Below are 8933 nucleotides of genomic sequence, written 5' to 3'. Positions count from 1 at the left end.
ATTGAACCAACTGGTTCAATAAAAACTAGACTAAGAAACCAGCAAATGGATATGAACTATTGCTATAGATCCATGGCCAAAAAAGGATGCTAATATTCTCTGCCTCTCCACTTATACCAAACTCAGATTGAAAGAACCTATTTAAGGAGACAAATTAGACTCAAAGAGCAGACTTACCCAGAATTGCTATTTCCCCCCACCCCCCAAAAAGAGGAAGCTCAGTCTCCAGATCTTTTAGCTTTTAAATCGATAAGATTTACCCAGTGGAAAAACGTGATCCAGTGAATGTCATTGTCAGTTGAAGACAGATAAATCACTGCTCCTGCTTGGAGAGAAATGAGTAAGACACATCACGAGTGTTACTCTAAGCACAGGAAGCTATATATAGACACAAACAGTGTGGGATAGACTTCATTCTTAATCATCATCCTTATGTAGATAATTCCCAAGTCTGTGTCTCTGAGTCTGATGCATTTCTAACCTTCACAATGTTAGATCTACCTGCCCTCCTCCACCTCCCGTTCCCCTCTATTATGGTCAATGGCACTACCATTCCCAGTCACCCAAACAAAATGACTAGCATCACCTTTGGATCACCTTTGAATCATCACTCGCCTTTGTTTCTATGGGTTCTTCTTTTAACATGCCTGCCCTACTCTTCAATGCCCATCCTTTCTCTTCCACTTGTACCTCTACCACCCTATTCTACTCCTTATTTATCATGTATGCCTTCAACAGCTACTTATTAAGTACCTACCAGGTGCCATGACATTTTTTTTTAAGGCGGTGGAGACGTAATAGAAAGATGAAACCCTGACTCAGCCCAGGTGCTGAGAAGAGTGGACGAAGGGCTATCAATTATAATTTAAGCAAACGTATAACCTCAACATTGCAGACAATCGCAATACCTGAAGGGGACCTGGTGCTCTGTGAGCCTGTAACAGGAGGAGATAGCGTCTCTAGGAGATGACACTCACACTGAAATACGAAGTGTAAGCAGGAGTTAGTTAGGCAAAGAAGGCAGAGAGGAACATTCCAGGCAGCATTTTATATGAGCGAATGCCTTATGATTGGAGGTAGCAGGCGGAGTAGAGGTTGCCAGAAACAGTGTGCAGATTTGGGGTAATGTGGTACAGAATAGGGGAGCTGGAAAGGTAGTTAAGGGGTTGTGCCATGGAGGGCCTTATACATCATGTTGAGGAGTATTTGTTTTGAGATCAAAGAAAGTCACTGAAGTATTAAACAACAGGAATTAATATTGATTTTGAAAAGATCACTCTTGTATTTTAGATCATTACCTTTGCTTCTCAATTGATCATTTGTGTGTCTCCCATTCCTCCACCTTGTGAATTATTATACAAACTAGTGTCCAAATAGTCCTCATTATGTGCTGTTTGAAACTTACCTGCTTCCTAATCAAATGGTGTGGATGATGCCCCATTATTTTTAAGATAAAGCTCAGACTATTAGATCTGTTTGTTTGCTAAAGCTTGCTCCGTCTGGGTTCGGTCTCCCTGTCCAAAATAATTTCCCACTTCTCCCCAATACTGACCCTCTCCTCTAGCTAAGCCAATCTTCCAGAACGCACCAGCCTCACTCCTGCCCTCCGTTTCTTTGTGAAAGACATTTCCTTTGAGACTTTGAAACTCCTGTCAAAATTGTCCTCTTACTAAAATCCAGACATATTCAGGATACCAATGAAATCCCACCTCCTCTGTAAAATGACCGCTAACTCGTCTGCACCACAGTGTGAGTTCACTCCCACTAAACTCTGGCAGTATTTGTGTAGTTGTGACAGCTGAACAAGAATGGCATTGCATAGGCAATTTTCTTCATGGGACATGATTCATTTTTCATTTTAGGCATCATCATCTTGGCTTGTGTGTTAATTTAGACCTTGAGTATAGCCTTCCCAGTGATATTTTTTTGTTTTGTTTTTCCACTATAAAGTGATTTTTTTTTCTAAAGAAAGATATGGAGTTAGAGAAAAAAGTGGGGCATAATAAAAGAGTCTGAGTCTAATTCTAACAAAATATTTTCAGTGTTCTTAAAAATTATTTGGTAATATTTTTCTTTGCTGAATGACATACTTACTATAGACTTGCTGTTTCTTAATTTACTCAAAAGTGCCCTGTTGCTGGAGATTTAACTATTTCCGTTTCATCGTGTTTTAAATAATGTGGTTAAACCATTATTTCTATTCTAATGTTCCACTTATTTTCCTAGGATAGATTTAAAAATACATAATTACTGGGTCAAGGAGCCATTTTTTGTTACATATAAGCTAAGAGGCTTCCAATGAGGCTGTACTATGAGTAGTGTATGAGAATGTTCACAACACATTCTTATTAGCATGGGTTTCTATCACTGCCTATATTTGTAATTCAATGTTAAAAAAAAAAAACTCAGTGTGGTGTTGTTTTGATTTGACTAGCTGTCACTAATGACATTTACCATTTGCTATCTGAGAAAGTTTTGGGGAAATTACTGCAAAAAGGTGCAACTGAACCCCAATAGCTGGAAGCCTTTTTTTTTTTTAAGATTTTATTCATCTATTTGACACAGAGAGGGAGAGAGCACAAGTGCACAAGCAGGGGGAGTGACAGGCAGAGGGAGCCAGAGAAGCAGACTCCCTGCTGAGCAGGGAGCCCAATGCAGGGCTCAAATCCAGGATCCTGGGATCATGACCTGAGCTGAAGGCAGACGCTTAACCAACTGAGCCACCCAGGCGCCCCTGGAAAACTTGATCTTTCATTTATTCTACACATACACATGCAGTGCCTGCAAGTATCAAATGCTACATCCTATGTCAGATCAGCCATAAAGTAGTGGTTCCCAGATTTGGCTATTCATTGGAATGACCTAAGGATTATTTTAAAAAAATGACTATTGCCTGGCTCCCATCTCCAGACATTCTGATTTAATTGGCATGAGGCGTGACCTGGGCAGCGAGAGTTGTAAAAGCCTTCTAGGGATTCCAGTGTGTCGCAAAGTTTGGGAACGATGTCAGAGTAAGGAAGAATGGAGTTACAGAATGCGGTCAGGGATGCAAGTGCTGTGAAGTGTATAAAAAAGACGCACACACACCCACCCACCCACACAACCACATTGTTTTGAGTCTGGCAGACTTCCTCTGCACTAGGTTACCTCAGACAGTGGTTTTGAACCGTCCTGCTCGAATGACCTCAAAGGGATAAGACTAAACATTGGGCGGAACGAGGCACCAATGATAAAACAAACAGCTATTTACTATCTCAGTCTGGTTTTTAGTTTTCATTAGAGAAACCTGGGAGCTGCAAATGCATCAAATGTGCCATCCTCACTATCCCTCGTGAATCAGTTGGGGAGAAAGGAGCTCTGCCCAGGAAAGTCATTGTTAAAACAGAACTCAAGCCTTTACCCAGGATGCCTATAAAAGACATTAGTGTGCTGTTGTAAATATATTTAATATTTTGATATAGATGAATTATGTCATTTAAAAATAGTGAATACTTCCTTATTCCCCCTCTGAATTGCTCATTAGAGAATCTCTATCTCCTGGAAAATATATGTAGAGTGTGAGCCCCGGTTTTTATCCATCTCGTCTTGATTTAGTTATCAGAACATACAACATCTGCTAAAGCTGAAGCCCACAGTCTTAGAAATTTTTCTTTCATTGCGCTCTCGGTCTGCACATCATTAGTACAATTCAGATGGAAATTCCGTAGAGATGCAATATTGCTAACAGATTGTACTTCCCTGGAAAATCTGACCCCCCAAATTTGATTTATTTAACATATTTGCATTTTAATGGATTTTCCTGAAAGGGTAATCTCATCAAGATGGGATACTGTGGTTTTACTGTAATTCACAATTTTCAGCTCATTTATATGTGATCATTAATGTGCAGTATGAATATTTGCACAATGTGCGGGCACATATGGATTATGTCCACCTGAAATGCATGTTTAAAAATTTGGAAGCCTGAGCATTTGGCACTTTGGTTACCTTAAAGATTAATCCTCTAGTTTAATATATTCCATTGAGTCAGTCTCCCAGCCTCAAGGTTAATAATAACTAGTGCTTCTGTGGTACCCTACAATTTATAGTACTCTTTTCACATACATTAACTCATTTAATAACAGGCCCGAAGTCTTGGGAAAGCACGGGAACCTTTAGAAGCTACAGAAGAACTGCTTAAAGGGCCAGTTCCTCCCTCCGCAGCCTCCCTAACCTTCAGGGATGCAAGTTCCTAAGCCCATCTTGACCAAGCTGTTAGTTTTTGATATAGCGAATGGTGTGGTCAGTGGATATGGCCAGAGGATGACCTGCTACCCGACGTGACCACATTAAATTCTGGCACGCTCTCCTTCCACCAGCCCCAACCTCCTCCCAGATGCCATTTTCTAGGCTTAATTGGCACAGCTGTGTTTTTTTTTTCCAGTATCTCTTTCAAAGTTCTCTAGCTTCCCCGGGAATCAGTAGGCTTTCTTCTCATTACTGGGACAGAATGCCTATTTCTGCCACCAGCTATTGTGGGAAGGGGCTCTGACCGAAGGATTTATCTACATTCTTCCCTGCTATTGGATGGGATGTTCCTCTTGATACATGGAATTCTTATTTGAAATGTTCACGTTATTCCATAGGATACAAAATATCTATACCAACTCCAAGAAGCTTGAAGGTACATATCCGTCTCCATTATTCCTAAGCATCATATGTTGTCATCTTTCAAATACAGGTTTGTCAGAATTTATACTTTTCTGTAAGGGGATACAAACTCTCACAAAACATGTGTAAGAACAAAACTATAAAAGTATCAGGTCTTATTAATATAGTGATGTTTTTTTCTACAATTTTTCCACCCTTCAAGTATTTCCTTTATTTTTTATCGATGTTTTAGTGTATAGTTCTATGAATGACAGCACATGTATAGTTCAGGTAATTGCCACAACTGGGATGCAGAACAGTTCCATCACCCCCCAAAGAACTCCTTTGTGCTATTGTTTATAGTCATACCACACACCCACGCCCAGTCCCTGGCAACCACTGATCTGTTCTCCACCCTGTAGGTGTGTCTTTTCAAGAATGACATATAAATGGAATTGCGTAGTATGTAACCTTTTGAGACTGGCTTCTATCACCCGGCATAATGCCTTTGAGATTCATCCAAGTTATGGAGTTTTATTCCTTTTTATTGTTGAGTAATGTTCTCTAACACGGAGATACCACCTCTTGTTTATCTATTCAAATATGTATTTTAATATATTTGTATTAAATATAGATGGTATTAGTAGAATTGGTGCAACATATTAAAAGTTGTCCATATGAGGGGCGCCTGTGTGGCTCAGTCAGTTAAGCGTCAAGCTTCGGCTCAGGTCATGATCCTGGGGTCCTGGGATTGAGCTCCACATTGGGCTCCCTGCTCAGAGGGAACCTGCTTCTTCCTCTCTTCCCCATTCGTGCTCTCTCTATCTTTGTTGCTATCTCTGTGTCTCTCTTTCTCTCAAATAACTAACTAAAACCTTAAAAAAATAAAAATGAATAAAAAATAAAAATTGTTCATACAATACAATAGGAATTTCTTGGGAGCCAGGCAGATTTAGACTCAAACATCAGTTCTGCTACTTATTAATCCTGGGCAAGTGAGAAAATCTCTCTGAGATTCAGATTTGGCAAAGTAGGGGGTGAGTGATACTTATTTCATAAGGTTCTAGAAGTAATTAAATAAGATTAAAGCATGAAGAGTGTTTAGCACATAGTAAATAATCAATCATGTCTGTTTTTCCTCCCACCTTCCACCCAGTTAAGGTAGCACAATATATATTTTTGGAAACTTTTATTCTCCTGATTTTCAGGTGTGGAAACTCGTAACATTGACTTTCTTACAATCTGTTTTGTGAGCAGATGGAGACAATCCATTGTACTATGCCTGGGTCAGAACTTTGCAGAGTGTAAATTCTTAATATGTCTCTAAGTAAGTGCAAAACACTAGTTTGCATGTTTTTCTAGAGCAAGGTTATCTTATGGGGTGAGTGTCTAGGGGCCAGTTATTTGGGAAACATATTTTGAGCAGCACTAGCAGAACTGGGGGTCCATGTAATCGGATGATGATATATGATGGATGCAGATTTCCTCTGGTCCTCATCGTGCAGTCATAGCCAGCTGGAAAGAAGGAGGTAATACTTAAGCACAAAGAATGCTTGGGTGATTTTAGACAGCCCTGGTAAGCCTTCTGATGAAAATGATTCCTAAGCATCCTTATCTCACTTGATACTGGACTCCATTACTTGTCAGTAATTGATTTGTTGCAATTCCTGGAGCGTAGCGTTCGGCTTCCTTATCTGTATGAGCAAGAAGAAGCAATTACATTTCTTACCCAAAGACAAAAAATATGTGTGTGCTTAGCCCAAACTCCCCATATTTTATTCATTTTATACTTCTGGCTGCTCAATTGAATAAGACTGTCCTTCAATTTTAGTATAGTTGTACTGACCAAGTAAATCGTTAAAGTTATGTGCTATTGATTCCATTTTAACTCATGCTTTCTGACTTTTACAATGAGGTAATAAAAAATACACTTGGTCTCAAACTTAACTTTAAAGAGTTCAACTGGAAATCTATCATATTGGGAGGCATAGATATCATTAAAAATGAATAAATATAACTTATTATTTCCTAATGTTATAATTTACGGGACAATCATCTGGATAGTTCAGCAACCAAGTATATTTGTATTAATCTTGTATAGGTTGAGCCTCTAGAAGGTGCCAATAATCCCACTATTTTGCACCTGTAAAATGGCAAGTTCGTATGGTTCAACCTAATAAAATATTCTAATATATTGAATTAGGACAGCAACAGGATACTGTTCTGGACTGAATTATGTCCCTCCCCCCACCCCCCGCAAATTCATATATTGAAGTTCTGGCCCCAGATATGACTATATTTGGAGACAGGACCTTAAGGAGGTGACTAAGGTTAAACGAGCTCATAAGGGTAGAGCCCAAGTCTGATAGGATTGTTGCTCTCACAAGGTGATGAACAGGCACCAGCGTTCTCTCTCTCCATGCAAACACAGAAGAAAGACCACGTAAGACCACAGTGAGAAAGCCCAGAAAGGGAGGTCTCACCATAAACCAACCCTGATGGCACCTTGATTTCAGGCTTCTAGCCTCCAGAACTGCAAATATACAAAGTTCTGTTGCTTAAGCTACCGAGTCCACGGTGCTTTGCTGTGGTGGTCCACGGGGACTGATCTAGGTGCCAGTCTCCAACTTCCCTGGGTCTTCCAGTCCTGGGTCAGTAAGTAGCTAAACTGGATTACCCCATGGTAAAGGGATGTGTGGGCATGTATTCCTCAAGCCTGTGGTCTCACTTCCAGGTCCACTAAACACCAGAATGAAACACGGTGTCAGTCCAGAGCAGCTTCCATCGTAGGCTGCTACAGAATTACAAATAGGCATCGTGGTGAGTGAAAACCTGATTTATTCCATTTGGGCTCCACACACACTGAAGGCCTCAAGTAAGCGGAGCAGTTTTGGTGGTAGAATCTACACACGACGGTTTGGAAGACAGGCAAGCTAAGACCGACGCTGTCATCCCTCAGCAGCGAACTGGGGGGAGGGGTGAAGACCAGAGGTATGTGACTAAAATACCGCCCCTTGTTTCTAGCAGAAGGTAGTCACTCGAGAAACAGTTTTGTTGTTTCAATAAAACAAAAACGTATTTCAAGAAAAGCCAGTACTGGGCCTGGAGTTTCCCCAAGCAGGCAGGGGGATTAATTCACAGCCAAGGCTGAGGATAGCTCCTGGCCCTTCCCAAACAGACAGCCTGTTTGGAAAATGGAGAGCAGATTGGAGTGGCTTCTCCCTCTCCCAGGGAAGGGAACCACAACAGAGTTCCACCTGTGGAGACACTGTGCAGAGTGTCTTTTGTCCCCACCTGACCAGAAGGGCTGGAGGGAACTACTGGACACTCTGTGGCCCAGCAGCCCTCAAGCCAAGACGCAGGCAGGCAGAGCTGAGAGCCTACAAAGTGCAGCCAGTGGTCTGTTCAGTCAGGGAATATGGAGGTGCCAGTCAGCTTGAGTGAAGACAACAAAGAGCTTTACTGACTTTACAGCTGCCTCCCCTGCTACATCTGGGCAGGGAATCTAATTTGTAGCCCCACGCATTGCTGAATACAGCAGTCAGCCCATCCAACCAGGGGCCCTAACCTAGAGCACACCGGAAGCCACACAGCCTCGTCTACAGGCCTCTATACAGTGCCACTTGCAGAAAGCACAGCCCCTGGCTTCCCTGTTACACGGAGCAAAACATCATCTGACCATGGAATTCAGTGCTCACTCTGATCCGATCCATGTTTCCAGACAATGAGCTTTACAGATCTTGGGTCCTGTCCTGCCCACCTGCCGGTTCAGGGAAGCTAATTCATAGCCCCATTTACTACTGAAAATAGTGCCCAGTGCCAGCCATCTAGTAAGCCTGAACAGAGAATCCAGGAAAATGTGGAGCCGATCCTAAATTTCTCTTAGCTAGAGAACCAAGCCAGCCGTCTTACCCAACTATTCTCAAGTGGCACAATGACCCCCTCCCCAACCTCAGACTCAAACTTTTGCCTCACCCAAAAATAGACCATAATAGCAGCCTCCACCTGCCCAAAGACACGACCAGAAGACACCCAGAAACCCAAACTGATCTGACTGGTGAAGAGCTGTCTCTGTCAAAGCAAACTTATAAAGTCTGGAATAAGAGTCCAATTACTCAAATGTGCAGATACCAACATAAGGAATCAAGGATCACAAAAGATCAGGTAAATAGGACAACACCAAAAGAAATTAATAAAGCTCCAACAACTGACCCAAGCAATGGAGATCTATAAAGTATCAAACAATTCAGAATAATTCTACAAGGAAGTTTAGTGTATGATAAGAAAACACAGACAACTAAACA

Source organism: Ursus americanus, chromosome 12, assembly GCF_024610735.1.
Source record: "Ursus americanus isolate L20-20 chromosome 12, mUrsAme1.1.p, whole genome shotgun sequence".
In the NCBI taxonomy this organism is placed as follows: Eukaryota; Metazoa; Chordata; class Mammalia; order Carnivora; family Ursidae; genus Ursus; species Ursus americanus.
Note: the sequence above shows the minus strand (reverse complement) of the source record.